Below are 18,213 nucleotides of genomic sequence, written 5' to 3'. Positions count from 1 at the left end.
CAAGAACAGATAATTTTCCAAGGACTCTAGAGAAAGCGCCAGGATGGAGCCTAGAGATCCACGCTCACAGAGCTGAACATTCCACCCCCTGTGTAACTGTGCCTACTCTCTGTCTCCTCTGCCTCCCTATTCATCTGGATCTCCTGGGACATCCCCTGGCTTTACTTGTGTCCCAGCACCCAGTGGAGTCCTTGGCATATAACAGCCATTCAATAGTGTTCATTGAACAGAGTCTAATTAATTGCTAGAAAGTTACCCGCACTCTAATGCCATTGGAAACATTTTATCATTTTCTGATTCATGGAAGAGAAAGAATGCTAGAAGAAGGTGCTGCTAGCTAACACATTTCCCATGCCTGACAGTCAGACGACAGAAACAGCACCGTCCTTTCATATTGAGGGATATAGGTCATGATTTCATCTGAATATGGGAAACAATTTCTGAATATTTGAAGCAGTATCCTTTAATAATAAGTTCCTAAAGTTGAGATGCCATGTTTCAAACTTGCAGAACATCATTTAAAAATCTTATTATATTCATGATTTTTCTACTAAATGAACAGCACTAAATAAACACCGTCACTGTGGAATCAAATCCTGGGAGCTTTGACTATCCCTAGGCACCGTGCATACTGCTTCTGAATTCAAGTAAGCGGAATTGGACAAGCTCCTTGTAAGATTGCTAAACTTATAAACTTCATGATAGGATAAAGGGTTGGGGGAGGATGAGGAGGCTGGAGCCCTCTTTCAGAGAATCAAAATAGAGCATCACTTGACTGGGCAACAGTGGGATAGGGAAATTGTCATCTCCAAGATAGACTCTGACGTTACGACTGGCGAGCATTGCTGATGGGTTAGCCTTGCATTGAGGGTGGTCAGCCTAAGTTTCCAGAGAAAGAGCTGAGATTAGCCGGGTGAGGAAAGACCAAAGAAAAGCATGTCTGAGAACAATGGGCGCTCAAACTTACATGACAGATTGGATTTTCTAATAGGCAACCATGTGGGGATAATGAATAATGGGCGGTTGAAGTTCAGGTGGTTGAGGCTGAAGTTATCATTCAAGAGAGATAAATAAAAGAATACATATAGATAGAAAGAAATGCCGTGGAAGGATCGAGTCCCGGCTCACACCACAACTTAGATGTCAGATGACAAGGCAGCAGCATCAAACACCGGAGAACGTCAAAGGCCAGAGAGAAGCCAAAGGGAGGACTCCACCAAAACGAAGCGCTGGGTCTCTCTCACCTGCAGGTCCTAGCTTATCACGTTTATATGGATGCATATGAGGTGGGGGGTGAGTGTGGGGAGAGGCTCCAGGCTACAAAGGAAGCCACAGAGATGGGAAATGCCTTGGGGAAAGGGAGAGAGGGCGATGATACACGTGGCATGGAAATGGAAAGTCTATGGGGGGGGGAGAAGGATACAAAGAGGGGCAGGAGATGGGGGAGAAGGATACAAAGAGGGGCAGGAAATGGGGAGAAGGATACAAAGAGGGGCAGGAGATGGGGGGAGAAGGATACAAAGAGGGGCAGGAAATGGGGAGAAGGATACAAAGAGGGGCAGGAGATGGGGGGAGAAGGATACAAAGAGGGGCAGGAGATGGGGGGAGAAGGATACAAAGAGGGGCAGGAGATGGGGGGAGAAGGATACAAAGAGGGGCAGGAGATGGGGGGAGAAGGATACAAAGAGGGGCAGGAGATGGGGGGAGAAGGATACAAAGAGGGGCAGGAGATGGGGAGAAGGATACAAAGAGGGGCAGGAGATGGGGGGAGAAGGATACAAAGAGGGGCAGGAGATGGGGGGAGAAGGATACAAAGAGGGGCAGGAGATGGGGGGAGAAGGATACAAAGAGGGGCAGGAGATGGGGGGAGAAGGATACAAAGAGGGGCAGGAGATGGGGGGAGAAGGATACAAAGAGGGGCAGGAGATGGGGGGAGAAGGATACAAAGAGGGGCAGGAGATGGGGAGAAGGATACAAAGAGGGGCAGGAGATGGGGGGAGAAGGATACAAAGAGGGGCAGGAGATGGGGGGAGAAGGATACAAAGAGGGGCAGGAGATGGGGGGAGAAGGATACAAAGAGGGGCAGGAGATGGGGGGAGAAGGATACAAAGAGGGGCAGGAGATGGGGGGAGAAGGATACAAAGAGGGGCAGGAGATGGGGGGAGAAGGATACAAAGAGGGGCAGGAGATGGGGGGAGAAGGATACAAAGAGGGGCAGGAGATGGGGAGAAGGATACAAAGAGGGGCAGGAGATGGGGGGAGAAGGATACAAAGAGGGGCAGGAGATGGGGGGAGAAGGATACAAAGAGGGGCAGGAGATGGGGGAGAAGGATACAAAGAGGGGCAGGAGATGGGGGAGAAGGATACAAAGAGGGGCAGGAAATGGGGAGAAGGATACAAAGAGGGGCAGGAGATGGGGAGAAGGATACAAAGAGGGGCAGGAGATGGGGGAGAAGGATACAAAGAGGGGCAGGAAATGGGGAGAAGGATACAAAGAGGGGCAGGAGATGGGGGGAGAAGGATACAAAGAGGGGCAGGAGATGGGGGGAGAAGGATACAAAGAGGGGCAGGAAATGGTGGGGAGGATACAAAGAGGGGCAGGAGATGGGGGGGAGAAGGATACAAGGAGGGGCAGGAAATGGGGGGGGATCAATCAAAATCAATTTTGCTTGAAAATGTGATGAAACCCAATGTGGTATAAGCTAATTAAATTTTCGATAAAAAGATGCACTCATATAAAATATATGTTGGTATTAAATGTCTTATATCGCATAGTGCCATATGCAAAGAATATACACAAGTAGAAAATTAAATTTAAGCCGGGCGGTGGTGGCGCACACCTTTAATCCCAGCACTTGGGAGGCAGAGGAAGGCGGATCTCTGTGAGTTCGAGACCAGCCTGGTCTACAAGAGCTAGTTCCAGGACAGGCTCCAAAACCACAGAGAAACCCTGTCTCGAAAAACCAAAAAAAAAAAAAAAAAAAGAAAAAGAAAATTAAATTAAAAAAAAAAAGAGCAATCTCACCTTACTAGACCTGGATGGAGGTGGGTGGTCCTTGGACTTCCCACAAGGCAGGGAACCCTGATCGCTCTTTGGGCTGACGAGGGAGGGAGACTTGATTGGGGGAGGGGGAAGGAAATGAGAGGCGGTGGCGGGGAAGAGACAGAAATCTTTAATAAATAAATAAATTTTAAAAAAAGAGCAACCAATCCTCTCAAATACTGTTGCTAAGACAGGCAACACCATTGCCTATAGCAATACAAAAGTCATTGGTGCATTGGTGACCTCACTAAGAAGAGGTCCAAAGGATGGTGGGGGTCAAGATCCTGAGTGAAGAGAGCCCCACACAACAAAGGCAGAGCACTGAGGGCTGTTGCAAGAAGCAGGTTCTTAGGAGAGCCCCGAAGGACCTGGGAAGTACGCCAGTGGAGATGGGAAACACTGAAACTTGATTTTGACCCCGTGGCTTATCTGCATTTCCATCAATTGTTAATGCAATATCAGCAGTCTGTTTAAGCCACTAGCAATTGCATTGCATATTGCATAGGGATGGTTGCAGAAACCTCAGAAGGCTTCATTCACCACTATGGCAAAGTGACTGTGAGGTTGGCACAGGGGCCTTCAGTTCAGCTGCATCTCTTTATGGGGGAAACCCAAGCCGCTTTGTTCCTTTTCTATACATAATCCCTTATTAATCACTATATCAGAGACAAACCATTTTCATTGTTTAAATTGAACAGATCCTACGAGAATCTTTGCTCTCATAATATTACACAGGCTTTTGGAGCATACGTAGTGCAAAGGTTATATCTAGAGAGAACTTTTTGCAGCAGTATGCTTTATTTTTGCTTAAAAATTAAAATGTAATCTTAGCTTGCTTTCATGTTAAATTCATGAGCATATTAATACAGGAAAAATGTTAGCACACCCTATCAGTTGAAAATATTATTATTGCTGATAATTACTCCTTTTGCAGTCCTGTTTTACGTGAAGCATTTAAAGATGTTGTTTTGAGAAAGAGTCCATAGGCTTCACCGTGAACATACTCACAGCCCAGATGAGTGAGGAACACCTGCTGAAGTGGAAAGGAGAGACGGACAGGAGGAGGAAGCAGCATCCGCCCGGGATGTATTGCAAACGAGAACGATTCAGCAGAGATGGGGGAGACTGGCCAAGCAAGAACAGGGAGAAGTGCTGAAGCTTATATCCTGAGAAGGCAGAGATCAACCAAGTGCATGAGAGGCTGGGGCTAGACAAAGACGGCAGCACAGGAACAGGAGGAAGGCGGGTAAGGGAGATGCACGGACGTGGCTGTGGCGGATTCTCTCCTGATTGCTCCGGTCACTTTATTAAAATGAAGCACAAGACCAGCAGTAGAAGGAGAGGTAGGGAGGGATGCCATGGCTCAAGGGAGGAGCAGAAGGTTCAGACGGAAAGGAAGAGTAGGAAGGACGAGTGGCGGGCAGCGTAGCTGATGCTTGTCATCTTTAACGGTGATGGGTTTGAAGTCTGCAGGGGCTAAGTGGGCGGAGCACCCCCCCCAGACAACCAAAATTGCCCAATAGGCAACACAAGAGAGCGAGAGCCGCACCAGGGTCCTGAACTTGAGACCAAGACCAGTCTGGTTGGTTTTATCTATTGCTCCCTGTCCTCCTTCTTGTCAGTCAAACATGAAGGAAAGGGAAGTTGTCAGTGCACATTGAAAGACCACAGGATGGGAAGTACAAAGTGGGAATGTAGAGTCTGAGTGTGAGACACCCCAAGAGAACGTCAACGCGGCTGTGTGTGGTAACATCACAGAGAAACCCAATCCAGTCCGATGTTCAGCCTAACAGGAGAGCCTGGTGCTAGGTTGCTTGGATTTGGGAGTATGGACAGCTGCCTGCACACAAAGAAATACAAGCAAATAATACTAATGTATTGTCTAAGCTTTGACTGCTCTTTGGACTGGAGAGGGAGGGGGAGAGGAGTGGGAGGAGGGGGAGAAGGGTGGGAGGAGGGGGAGAAGGGTGGGAGGAGGGGGAGGGAGGTGGGAGGCTGGGAGGAGGTGGAAGCTTGTTTTTTTATCCTTTTCTCAATAAAAAAATAAAAATAAATAAAAAATAAAGAAAATCTTACTGACTGACTGTCCGTTTATGGGTGGGGACTTTAACTTGCCTGGCGACCCCTTCTTCGGCACTGTGATGGCTGATCTCAGTGGTTAATGTGACACGCTGAAAAGGAGGAGCCTCAACTGGGGACTGGTCTCCGTCAGATGGGCCTGTGTGCACATCTGTGGGGACATTTTCCTGATGACTATTTGATACAGGGGGGCTTAGATCAATGTGAGAGATGCTATCCCCAGGCAAGTGTGCCTTGACTGCATAAGGAAGCTAGCTGAGCCAGGCAAGGACAGCAAGCCGGTAAGCAACGTTCCTCCACAGCTGCCCGCCTCTGGGTTCTTGCCTTGTGTTCTGCCTTGACTTTCCTCAGTGATTGTGACTTAGGAGTTGTAAGATGAAATCAGAACCATTCTTCACAAGTTGGTTTAGGCCAACGCTTCATCACAGCAACAGAAAGAAAATTGGGGCAAACCTTTTCTATTTCTTGGATTAAGTAACAGATACTTGAATGCTCGATTATAGTGTAACGGAATCAAAAGCAGGCCGAGGATGAACCTATTAGACCAGGATCACCCCCCATATATTCCCATGCTTCTATGGCACGCCTTTGTGTGTAGAAGGAAGTCCGTCAATACACAGCCACAGTGACGTTCCTGGGATTGAACCCTGATTGCATCTCACCTAGCTCTGTCTTCTAGAAAGTCTGATCTACCCAAGTGGTCAGAAAAGAAGGTGGAAAATATGGCTAGGGTTTATAATTTGTACATATGTTTAGCAAATAATTAGAAATAAACAAAAGTAGCAGAACAGATTCAGTCTGCTGAGTTCAACAAACCACTCTTTTGCCTCTGTGCTCTCCAACAGCCTGGCTTAGGGCTCTTTCCCCTTCAACTTCTGATGAAGACATCTTATTTCAGCTTAGGGCACCACTGACATGCCATCCAAAGGGTGGCAAGGGGCAGAGCACTCATGGTCCTCCTCTTGAGGAAGCAAGGGGGTGGAGCCAGGAGGAAAGGGGTATTCATTTTTCAAGTGACAGAGGCAAAAGGGAAGGAATTTGTAAATCCAGAAAGAAGTCACTCCTTAGAGCACACTTCAAACTTTCTCTCACCGTATCTTACAGTAAGAAATTATCTTTGTTTATCGACTTAGGAAATGTGTGTTTGTGAAACATAAAATTCATGGTGGTTAGAATATGTACTATTCTAGTATTTCTCTACTCGTTTTACAATTTCATTTCTTTTTATAAATTTCACTCAGGATAAAAGATTTTTGGGGTCCATGAATGTATTATAACCTGTAGTTTGTAAATATTAAACCATGTGATATAGAAAACAAAGAATACTGTTGTCCTTATAACAGACAGAGCAGAAAGATGAAAAGCAAACTTCCCTGGAGGGACTGAGAGGCACCAGCTCATGGTAGTTTCACCTAACATCACTGTGGATCTGGGGATCTCAAGACACGCAATGAAAATTTAATGAGACTTGGTAGAGAACAGAGTAAGTTGTTGGTTAATATATGACGTTAATATAGTAAAACCACAAGTTTCCCTTTGCACAACAAAGAACCCAATAGGAAACATCCCACTCATGTATGATTTTTAGATCGGTCAAATACTCAGGGGGTGGTGACATAACATTTCCGTGTCTTATATGAAGAAAGTTTGAGTCTTCCCCTCTGCTCACAAAATAACAGAAAGGTTGTCCACTGCTCTGGGGTGTGTATACCCCACGTCATAAAGACACGTTTTCCCCATGCTCGAAAAGCATGGATCACAAACAAAGCCCAAATATGATTTTTCTTGGCGAAAATGTTTGAAAGTCATTCCCAAAATCACATGGAAAAATAAAATTGTGTTAAGAAAACTGTAATGGCGGTAGAGGGATGAATGGGGAAACAAATTCTACCAAACTTCAAAATTATGTTTTACAAAGCTACAGTAATTGGAATAGTCTGAGGGTAGCACAGAAAGAGAGAAAATGGCCACAAATACAGACTTTAGATAGCCATGCACATACGGGTATTTATGAGAAGGATAAATGAAGCCTTTCAAAATGGAGGCAGGGCAGACAGATAAGGAATGATAAACGTTGGGGTGGCGGTTGTGACAGAATGAAAAAGTCAGAATAGGTCTCTGTTTAGTAATCTACTAGAATTTTCAAATGGATCAAAACTTTAAGTGGAAATCAAATTAAAACAAACGTTATGCCAGAATCATTTTTTTATATTGCGAATAATGAATCATGACCCAAATTCCAGAAGTACAATGGTTGTGAATCAATTTGTTAGTATACTTTGAGGGTTTCTATGTGCAGAGACTTGCTATGTTGCCCAGGCTGGCTGCAATTTTTGAAATTCAAATGGTATGCCTGCCTCAGCCTCCCAAAGAGCTGGCGCTACGTATGCATGCCACTGTGGATGGCAATATTTAGAACGCCGGCCTTCATATAACTTTAAGAAGATGTTCCCTGTGGTGCTGGCTGTAATATTACCACACTGAATCTGTGTTGAAGTGTCCTTCACCCGGGGATGGGGAAACAAGTTATGGCGCAATCCAAAGAGAACTGGGCGGCAGAAGCTGGTTAAGAATCAGCCAGTAAGTAAGCATTCTGATGTTATGTATTTTGCTAAGTGGGGAAGGAGAGTTCTAAGACATTAAGTACTCCTCCATTCTTAGACCAGTTAATTCTTAAACATACATGTATGCCCACATCTACATGTCTATCTTTACATATCTCTGTATTAATATATTATAATTCATTATGTAAAACACATAGCATTATACTGTTTATACTACTCTGTAACCTTTGTTGACTCGGGTAGCAAAATATCTTGAAAATAGGACATATGCTATCTGTTGCCTCAAGGACTTCTTATTTATTATTTATTTTTGGTTTTCGAGACATTCTCTGTATAGCTTTGGAGCCTGTCCTTGAACTCACAGAGATCCTCCTGCCTCCGCCTCCCTCCCGAGTGCTGGGATTAAAGGCATGCACCACTACGTCCCAGCTGCCTCTAGGAACTTCTATACTATTTGAAGTTTTGTAGTTTCTATTATAAGCCTTTAAAGAGGAGAAAACAAAAACATGGCAGCATCATACCCAAGCAAGCCCTGCTTCCGTCTCTCTGACTCTAGTCACGCTCCAGTCCTTGCCAGTTAAAATAGATAAACCTATAAGCTCACGTCCTGCCTGTGGGCTCGCAGGTCATCCCAGGTCACTGCAGTATACTAGCTGGCTATTGACCAAGAATTGCTGAGGCTCCTGTGTGCCTTACTCTGAAAACAGAACCAGTTTATATGAATGATGCTAACCTGCGATTAGAACACAGTGTCTGGGTGCCTGCTGGTGATGTGTCTATACACAAACTAAGCCCTGAAACTGCCCTAAAGCGGAGGGTGGCTTGACTTTAAGCTTACTTATAAATGCAGGTTATCTTTAGCCTGTCCTAATTATTTTTCCTGAAGAGCTTGCTTGTCCAGTCTAATTGGGAACTGCATTTGGAATGCGTGACATATGAAGGCTTATTCTCAGCTGACAAAAGGAACAATGCTATAGAACCTTAATAAAATTCAGGCACTGTTAAGTGTAAGGGCTCGAGAAAGCTCCCAACCTCATTTTGAAGCTCTCTCTTGGTCTGTGGCAATCTTTCTGTGCCTTCCCAAGGCAGGCAAAGGGCATCAGAGCAATAGTGGGTGGGCCAGCTCATTGCCACACTCTGAAAAGCTCCCAGACACTAGTGTTTGTGTTCAGAGCAGACATGTAATCATTGTTGCTGTTTTCTTTAAAAACAGTGCCTGTTGAAGCTGCACATTAGAAAAACAAAGGTGTGGGCTCCGCTTCTACTCATCGTTCCCCACAGCCCAAAATGGGGAAGGGCGATCTAAATTTCCACCTGCCAGGGAGCCACGGAAACTTGTAGGCCACCCACATCTTCTGCGGCTGTCAAAAAGAAACAGCTCTGTGCCTGCGTGCGACCTGGAGGCAGGGAAAGTACCTGACAGGCGTGGTCTCATTTCTGGAGGAATAAAAGACCCAAGCTGACAGGTGTGTTCTCACATGGCTGAGCAGGGAGGAAAAGGCGGAGGGACCAAGAGCAGGCTGGGAATATCGCGTTAGTATTAAGGTGGAGATGATGGGAGAACAGGCAAGAGATCTAATTGTTAGAGTAAGCACAAGCCATTTCTGCAATCAAAACAGTCTAACGTAGCAGGCGGGGGGGGGGGGGGATGCATTTTAAGAAGACACTAAAATGGGCTACCGGGCAAGGACACATATCAGAAAAGGTGCCTGTACTGGGTCAGCAATTTTTCATCAAATTAGAAGGCCCACAGATAATACGTGGCCTCAAAATTTGGTAAAATCCAACCAAGAACAGTTTATAAATACCACAACAGTGAGGGGATGCTAAAGATTATATGTCCAATAAAACAAGTTGAAAGTATGCTGGAATGCTATCCAGTCCCTCAGAACTGGACATTTGCAACTACGGTCTTCAGAGAGATAGTCAAGTTAAGTTGTAAGACCACACACTCGCCCTTGGCATGTATTTGAGTGTTTTTCTTAAGCCTCTTTCTTCAAGCCCAAGTTTACATCTATGTAAACCTTTCCTTAATAAACTCCAAGTTCACACAAAAAGTGGGCACTCATGCCATGCGCTTGTGACGTTACTGAAAGGAGAAGTTTGGGACTGAGTAGGTGATGTCTCTGCACACATGAGGACCTGGGTTCCAATGCCCAGCATCTACCTAGGAAGCCAGGCATGGCTGTGTTTGCCCATCACCCTAGTTCTGTGGGACAGAGAAAGCAGCTCCCAGAAATCTCATTGGCCAGCCAACCAAGTCAACAACAGGAAGCTTTCAGTGTAATCCTGTCTTGAGGCAATAATTCTGAGAGCAATACGGGAAGACGCTCCAATTCCACGCTTTGACCTCTGCATGTACACGTGGGTGCAGACAGCGGCACGATTTGGAGACAGTGGAGATATACTAGAAGAAAGTCGCCACATTGTCACGAGCCAAGTAGTTTCAGGCTGTCCATAGCTGAAGGATGAAGGATCCTCCCATAGCTAGATTCCTATTTCTGTGATAAACATCACGACCAAAAGCAACTTGAGGAAAAAAGGATTTATTTGGCTAACAGGTTTCCAGTATATCATGAGGGGAAGCTAAGGCAGAGCCTGATCTGAGACCTTGGAGGTAGGCAGCTCACTGGTTCCTCCCTCAGCTTTCTTATATAGGCCAGGCCACCTCTAGTGGCACCATCCTGAATGAGCTGGCTCCTCCCACATCAATCATTACTCAAGACAACACCTTAGAGACTTGCCTACCAGCCAGGCTGATAGAAACATTTTCTCAACCGAGGTTCCCTCTTCCCAGATAACTCTAAATTGCCGAGTAGACAGAAACAAAACAACAACAACAAAACCCTAACCAACACAGGTCAGAGAGAACATGTCCCGGACGGACGGTACCTTAATTTCGGACTCTTAGTCTCCAGAACATTGATATAATAAACTTCTGAGTTCTAAGCCTCCCAAGTGGTGGTACCTTATAATAGTAACCTCTCCCAACAAGTGCAGTATCCGAGGAAATGTAGAAGTCTCAGTGTCTAGGCCTCCATCGGATAACAGATTTCCCACAGTTAGTATGCTATTAGCAGGGTTATATTCTCTGTCCTGCGGAGACAGGCTAGCTCTTCAAATGGCCGTGAGGCCCTCTGGTTTGTCTCATGTGCTGCTGCTGATGTTGTTACTTAACAGGGCATCAAACATGCTCTGCTCATTTATATATAAATCCGCCGCAGTCCGTGAGTGCAGTTTTATTGTTCTTCTCACTTGTCTTTTTATAGATAGGGAAAATGCTGACCCAAAAAACTGAGTGGTGTTCAAGAGAACACCCTGTACAGCTGGGGCTCCCATCTGGACCTGTGCACACCAAGAGAACACCCTGTACAGCTGGGGCTCCCATCTGGACCTGTGCACACCAAGAGAACACCCTGTACAGCTGGGGCTCCCATCTGGACCTGTGCACACCAAGAGAACACCCTGTACAGCTGGGGCTCCCATCTGGACCTGTGCACACCAAGAGAACACCCTGTACAGCTGGGGCTCCCATCTGGACCTGTGCACACCAAGAGAACACCCTGTACAGCTGGGGCTCCCATCTGGACCTGTGCACACCAAGCTACCTGGGAAGCCAAACTCCACATCCCCTATGGATTGTGCCACCGTGGTCAGGGAAGGGTGAGCTCATTACACTTTGACTCCTTAGCTCATGGGACATTGGGATTCAAAGTCAAAATCTTCACATTTTGAGGTCTGTGGACTTTTTTTCCCAAATGTACAGTCGTCATAAAAACAAGATTGAAAAAGTCTTTTTATAATGTGTTAAGGTTTTCTGAGGCAGTTCTTCCCGATACACAGAGACCCAGCTGATGAAGCAGGCACTGGGGTTGGAGAAGGAACTCGCAGTGCCGTGATGATAGAATCTGACACCCCAAGAAGGTCAACGCACGTTCTCTCCCTTAAAGGGGGTTAAGAGGTGTCTGAGAGTAGAACAGCTGGGCTCTATGGATCTTGTAAGATGTGGAGAGGGTGGAAGGGTTCCTGCCTCTCAGAGAAAAGACTAGTTTCTTTGTGGTCATTGTCACCACCATCATCATCACAAGGGATGACATGGACAGACTCGTGTTTCACACGTACAATAATAATCTCTGCCCTCTTCCTGTGGAGTGGAGACTTTGTAAATCTGGGAAAGGTGAAAAGAACCAGTGGAGTAAATAAATAATAAAGCCATCTGGTAAGATTCTGAGGCCAGAGGAGGGCAGGGAGAGGGAGGGAGGGAGGGAGGGAGGGAGAGAGAGAGAGAGAGAGAGAGAGAGAGAGAGAGAGAGAGAGAGAGAGAGAGAGAGAGAGAGAGAAATGTCTAAGCACAGATACACGCCCGTCTAGTCTGTGGAAGAACGTAGTGAACGCGGTGTGGCGGACTGCTTCGCCTCTCCACGAATCCTGTACCAGACCCAGTGCCAGCTTCTTAGCAAGCGGTTTCATTTATTCTATTTCATAAGGTCTCAAAGGCAAAAGACACTTAGCAGAAAGGAACAACCAGGTGTGAACCTTACTAAAATCCTTATTTATGGGGCTGAGGAGGTGGACTCAGACAGCAGAAGGTTTGCCACATAAATATGACACCCTGAGTTAGATCCCAAACATGTTTGGAAAAATTGGGTCTTGATGTTATCCAGCTTTGGGGAAACATAGGAAGGAGGATCTTGGCCAAGCCAGTCTAGCTAGATAATTGAGCTCCTGATTCATTGAGACCTTGTCTCACAAAGGAAAAAAGAAAAGAGGACCAATTACTGCAGTAACTGAAAAATATCACTGAAGATGGTCACATATGTGGATGGAAACCACTTTACTTGGAGATGATGAGACAACTCAGAAAAAAATCAAGTTATTTTGTGCTTATAGTATTTCATTCCTAATTGCCAAACATGACATTGATAGGAATTTGAAACGGTGACAAGACTTGAAAAAAAATGGTATTGATTAGGCTGTTAGTCTACACGGTAGGATGTATTCTTTTACTCCGTGGAAATACAAAGGTTTCTCTTCAAGGAATATGGAGTGCTTAGAGAAAGGAGAGATGGATTGCCTTTTCAAAGACTGCTTTTATCCTTTTGCCCCAATTTCTTACAGATGCACACCTACACAAACTCAGGAGCTGCCACAGGTCAAGTCCGCAGAGCCTTCTGGGAAAACTATCGGGCCAGCTCTCAAGAACAACGGGAACAAGCGAGCATAGCTCTATTAACTTTAATATTTCTAAGAACTGACCAGTTAAGCAGGTTGGTGCATAAGAAACTGCAGATGAAAAATAAGTATTCGTGAATGTTTCTGTGCTGTTTGAACAGAAATGGACACAGCTTTTGCTGGGCCCCTGAGAGTCTGTGTTAATTTTTCAGGGAGTGAAAGATCAAACAGCCCAAGGCTAGTCATTCTTAACGGAAGAACACTACGAGAAGCCAAATCTGCTGCTCGCACAGAGGCTGTGGCTGTCTGGGAAAGGAAAGTCAGATTTGGGCTCCCAAGAATATTTAGGGTCATAGAATATTTTCCTTCTATCCACTTCTTCAGGGGATTTTAACCAATGATCTTCACCAGATGTGCTAAGACCACCTAAGAAGTTTTGTGTGGAAAAACTTCCTTAGATACGTCCCGCTACAGACAGTAAGCCATTCCAGGTGGAAAGGCTACTTCCGGCTCTTTGAACTCAGGTGCTTTGTGCTCAGATGTCCCACAGCATTTGATGATCTGGCCATTTGTGTATTAACTGCTTCTTTGAGGAATAAAAAGCAGTCATCCTGGGAGCAGGCTGGCCCCAGAGAGTGAAAACCACTTCAACTCCTTGTGTTCTCAGGCAGGTCCCAGGCCTGGGCTATCCCTCGTTCGGGACACAGGATATCTAGTAGTTACATCATCGGATGTAAGTTAGATTGTCTTCCTGAAGATATTTTATTGGGTCTAATATGAACCAGAAATTCCATTAAAACCGCCAGAAAGTCCTCCTGTTCCGAAGATTATAAATGCTGATGGGGCTTTCAGGACATAAATCACCAAAGATGCTTCAGGTTATTTTAGAGGCCGTTGCCCGAGAGGGCATCTGGTGTGGCCATCTGCCTCGGTGAATGGTCTTCTGTGGAGAGATGAGGAGAGGCACCTCAGAGAATACCCATGGTCGGAATGGAAAAGGCACAAATTACCCACGCACCGAGTGTCAGCCGTAACTAAATTCTACTCCATCATCCTATATGGAAATGAGCAAAATGAACACAGCTCAGAGCTTTCTTCTCAGGGAAAGCCCAGATACCTGCGTCAGATGGTTTGTAAACCAGGAGGACTCCTCGCTGTCCCCCAGACTGCCCCTGCCAGTCCCAGAGTTCGATTCTACAAGGGTGAGTCACTGCTTTAGAGTTTCGTTTGTATAATCAACCAGAACTTGCTATGAAAACACAAAGATCTCTGGGAGCGGTTCTGCATTAAGTCTTCTACGTTCAGAAGAGCGATTACTTCTCAGCTGTCAGAGTTAGTTAACAGCCTGAGATAAAGGAAAAGAGCGGTAATTGAGATGCCTGTCCCGCAGAAGAAGAGAAATCTTTCTTGGTTTTCATGCTTGGTTTGTGGACAAATATATAAGATTCTGAACTGATATCAGCTTAGAAATTGGAGACAAAAAAAAATAAAAGTCCCCGAAGAAATGGACGCAATGTTTCTGAGTCTGCACGCTAAGAAGTGTTTGCTGTGCCAGGGGGCATTTGTAGCTGCTTTCCTGAGGACATCGTGGCCATACAGTGACTTCTGGAGCTGGCAGCAGAGGAATGGAATCCTGCGCCATGATACACACCTGACAGGGGCTAAACTGTTACTTATTTTCTGGTCAGAAAGTCCGAAGTCTGATTTCCAGTATGCATATTATCACCTGATTCCAAGGTTGGAGAGCATCCTACAGAGTGTCCAGTTCATTTCAACTCCATCTTTATAGCAAACGTCCAATCAGTGACTGTCCAGCCTCTACCCTAACATCCATAAGATCGGGAGCTCATCCACTCAATTTTCGGAAACCTCTACATTTTAGTCTTTCATTTGTTGCTGTTGCTTTTGTTTTTAATTCTGTCTCCCTGAGATTTGAGTCCATTGCTCCTAACCCATTATCTTCAATTCTCTTACAAGAAGCTGGACTCCTCTCACATAGGAAACCCACTTAAATATCTGAAGACACCCCTTTTGTCTCCTGGATAGTGCATGTGCCTGAAATGGTATTAAACATGGTGCTTTTACTTACAGAGATTCTAAACACTTTCCCAACAACTATGAGTTAATAAGAATAAAGGCTTGACGGAGGACCTCTCTCAAGTGTACTAATATGTTAGCATGGTACATGATCAACCAATTTTAATTTGTCCAGTAGATATGAAGATACTCACAATCTGTTATCTAAAAAATAGTGAGTATCAATGAAAACGATTCCTAACTGTTCATTTCCCCCTTTCTAGTTATATATTTGTGTATGCTTTGTAGAAGGAATATGAACTATAACATTTTGAAATCTTGAACCCAACTTGACTAATCCATGACTACTTTAAAAAAAAAACCCTCCCCAGAGAACGTTTCTTTTGCTCCTTAGAGTCTTTCCAAAATGCCTTCCTATATGAGTGCAGAAGTGTAGCTGGGAAAAACCGGACCTTGCTCCGGGGTGTATAACCAGAGCTTTAAAAGCGAGCCTTCATCTGAGGTCGGATTTCTAGGAGTAAAACCTTTCTTATTTCAGAATTTCACTTAGATGTCAAGATGTCAAGAAGAATAAAAGATCAATGCTGGAGAAGCAGTCAAGTGTGGAAGCCTATGCCTATAACCCCAGTGCTCACAGGGCCAAGGCAGGAGGACTGAGCATTCAAGGGCAGCCTGAGCTATATAGTGAGACACTGTCTCAAAAACAAACAAACAAAAAAGTCATTTGAACTGAGTGAAGTTAACCACTGTTTCTTTCTCCTCTGGATCCCTGCCCACCCCCCTTGCCACATAAGCACACAAAGCCCAACCTGGAATTCCTTTGCAATTTTAGTTTGTGATGGAAGTGTGTATAGTGCACATACACACACATAGTCTTGAGCAAAATTCAGGGGCAGGGTGGGAGCGGGGGAGGGGGTCAGGACCAGTGTGGCCTAAAACTACTGGTGCTTTGTGTTGATAGAGGAGATGGGTGACTGCCAGGAAGCCTGATCCCATCAGCTCTTGGCCCTTTATCAGATCTCCTCAGTGTTTCCCCACCTATAAAACAGAAGCAATGCTTCCCCTGTGGCAATCCAATAAGCCAGTACCCTGCATAGTTCCAGGACGTTCATCTTTTGACTTTTCCCCTTTGCCTTCATTACTGTTGAAAGACCCCAGCTTAGCTGCTGTAATGCCATTTTGCAAGGCTTTCACACAAACAAATGTAAGTTCAAGGTAAAGTCGGTACTCCTAGGCGGCCAAAACAGGATATCTGTGGTCAGACACCAGGCCTAGGAGGGGAACGAACAGTTCTGGGAAAAACTACATGTACCCTATATAGGGCCAAGTCTGCTATTATTATCAGACCTTCATGTCTCCCGGAAGCTTGTCCCCTAAATGAACCCATCGCCTCATTCGAACTGACCAATGAGATCCCTGTAACCATGCATTGCTTCTGTATGCCTGCTTTTGCCACCCTTTTCCTATAAAAAAGACCTTCTCCCAGCCTGCAGGCACGCAAGTCCTCTGAAAGGACTTTGCCGCCCACAGGTACCTGTGCCCACCCAATAAACCTCTTGCTAATTGCAGCCAGTGGTCTCGACTGTTCCTTGGGTTAGGAGTCTCCTACTGAGGGAAGGACCACTCTGAGGGTCTTTCACTGTGGGCACTGCCTTGAGAGGAAATATCACTAGCAGAGAGAAAAGGAACCTATATACAGATTTTTCTATCAAAATTATTTTATTTTTTTTTGAAATAGGGCCTGACTTTAGAGAAAGGTTTCAGGGGTCCTCAGACAAGTCCTAAGGGCCCTGAGAACAAATGAGAATGACACAAGACTGTCCCAGATGGACAGGTTGATGTGACCCTGCAAAACCTGAGGTGATGCTCTTCTCCAGAAGGTGAGGAACCTGTACCTGCAGAGGTCACTGCACTTTTGCATCAGCATCCAAAGAGCCTGCTTGTGACCATAACAACTCCATCCAAAGAGCTCCACGTCATCCCACCTCTATACAAGACCCTTTTCCAACCAACCAAAGTTGAGCATACACACACGGAGGTGAGGCAGGGCTGGGAAGGTGAGTGGCTACCATTGGGCCTGGACAATGTGGAATTCATCCCGCTATGAAAGGTCCTTTAGAAAAGGAAAACATACTAGGCAAACACAAGAAATTAAGAAGCACACAAGAAAAGGATATTTCATAGTTCCTAAAGTAAAAGGCTTAGTCTTTTAGTAAGAGTGGTAGATGGCTGATAATTTCACACAGCTTTGCTTAAAAAACCCTCTCTACTCCAAAATTATATTCTTGTTAATGTTGAAATGATATAGAAAAATAAATTATTCTAGCTTAATAAGAAATTTCCCCAAATAATGGTGCCCAGACTACCTTTTCCTTTTTATGAGTTCTGAGACTCACAGAAGAGTACCATTCACACTTAGAGAGGACCTTGCTACTTCAGTTAACCAAATATAGAGACTCCCTCACAGACATGCCCAGAAGTTTGTCTCCAAGATCGTTCCAGATCCTGTCTAGTTGACAACTCACTCTCGCCAGGAGATCTCCTTAGAGTTTGGATCTGGGATATCCTCGAAGGTCCGTGTGTTAAAAGCTGGATTCCCAGCTTGATACTACTAGATGGCAGTGGAAACCTTTAACAGACAGACTGTCCTGGGAGGGTTTAGACCATGTGGGGTTGCCCTAGAGACAGACTACAGAATGACATTCTGAACGAACAGGCTTTCTCCTCCTGGTACCTCGGCCACAGTATGTTGTCACAGGCCCAAATGAATGGGATTGATTATCTAATACAAAATTTCCTGTATGGCCTTAAAGAAGAACAGGTGACAGCTGTAGGAAGGCAAGTATAAAGAAGCGATCAAATGTGTTTGTCAAATGGTGCTATGACCATAAAGGATCTTGGAAGAAGGTATGTGGACAACTTTCAACACTGTCACCATCACTACAGTGCTCTTCTTTTAGGTGGACAAGACAGGGGACAGAGCTAGCCGTGACTGTTATATTCAAAAAATGTTTTGTTCACTTTCTACATCTCCTCAGAGATACTACATGGAAGCTCACTTGTAAGTGCTATGCACTCATCCTGAAAAATTGTTTGCCTCTAAATAACAGCATGGGAGAGTCTACTGCTGTTAGAATAAGGCTTCATTCAGCCCACAACTTGGAGTTTCAAAAACTGTATATACAGGCCATGTTTATAAATCCATTGCAGAGGAAGTCAGTAACTGGCCATTAGTCACAGCACATTTATGTAGGAAACTGATAGGTTATCATATCAGTTCACTGTGAGTAAAAGCTCATTTGATTATTTCCTGTGCCA

General features: G+C 45.1%; 1 protein-coding gene across 4 annotated transcripts in view; it reads right to left on the bottom strand.

Moving 5' to 3' along the window:
• The window catches only part of Cacnb4 (calcium voltage-gated channel auxiliary subunit beta 4), a 253,473-nt gene that overhangs the window by 78,113 nt on the left and 157,147 nt on the right, over positions 1-18,213 (bottom strand). The window lies entirely within an intron of this gene.

This window comes from Microtus pennsylvanicus, chromosome 9, assembly GCF_037038515.1.
Source record: "Microtus pennsylvanicus isolate mMicPen1 chromosome 9, mMicPen1.hap1, whole genome shotgun sequence".
In the NCBI taxonomy this organism is placed as follows: Eukaryota; Metazoa; Chordata; class Mammalia; order Rodentia; family Cricetidae; genus Microtus; species Microtus pennsylvanicus.
This window is presented reverse-complemented; position numbering and strand designations above follow the sequence as displayed.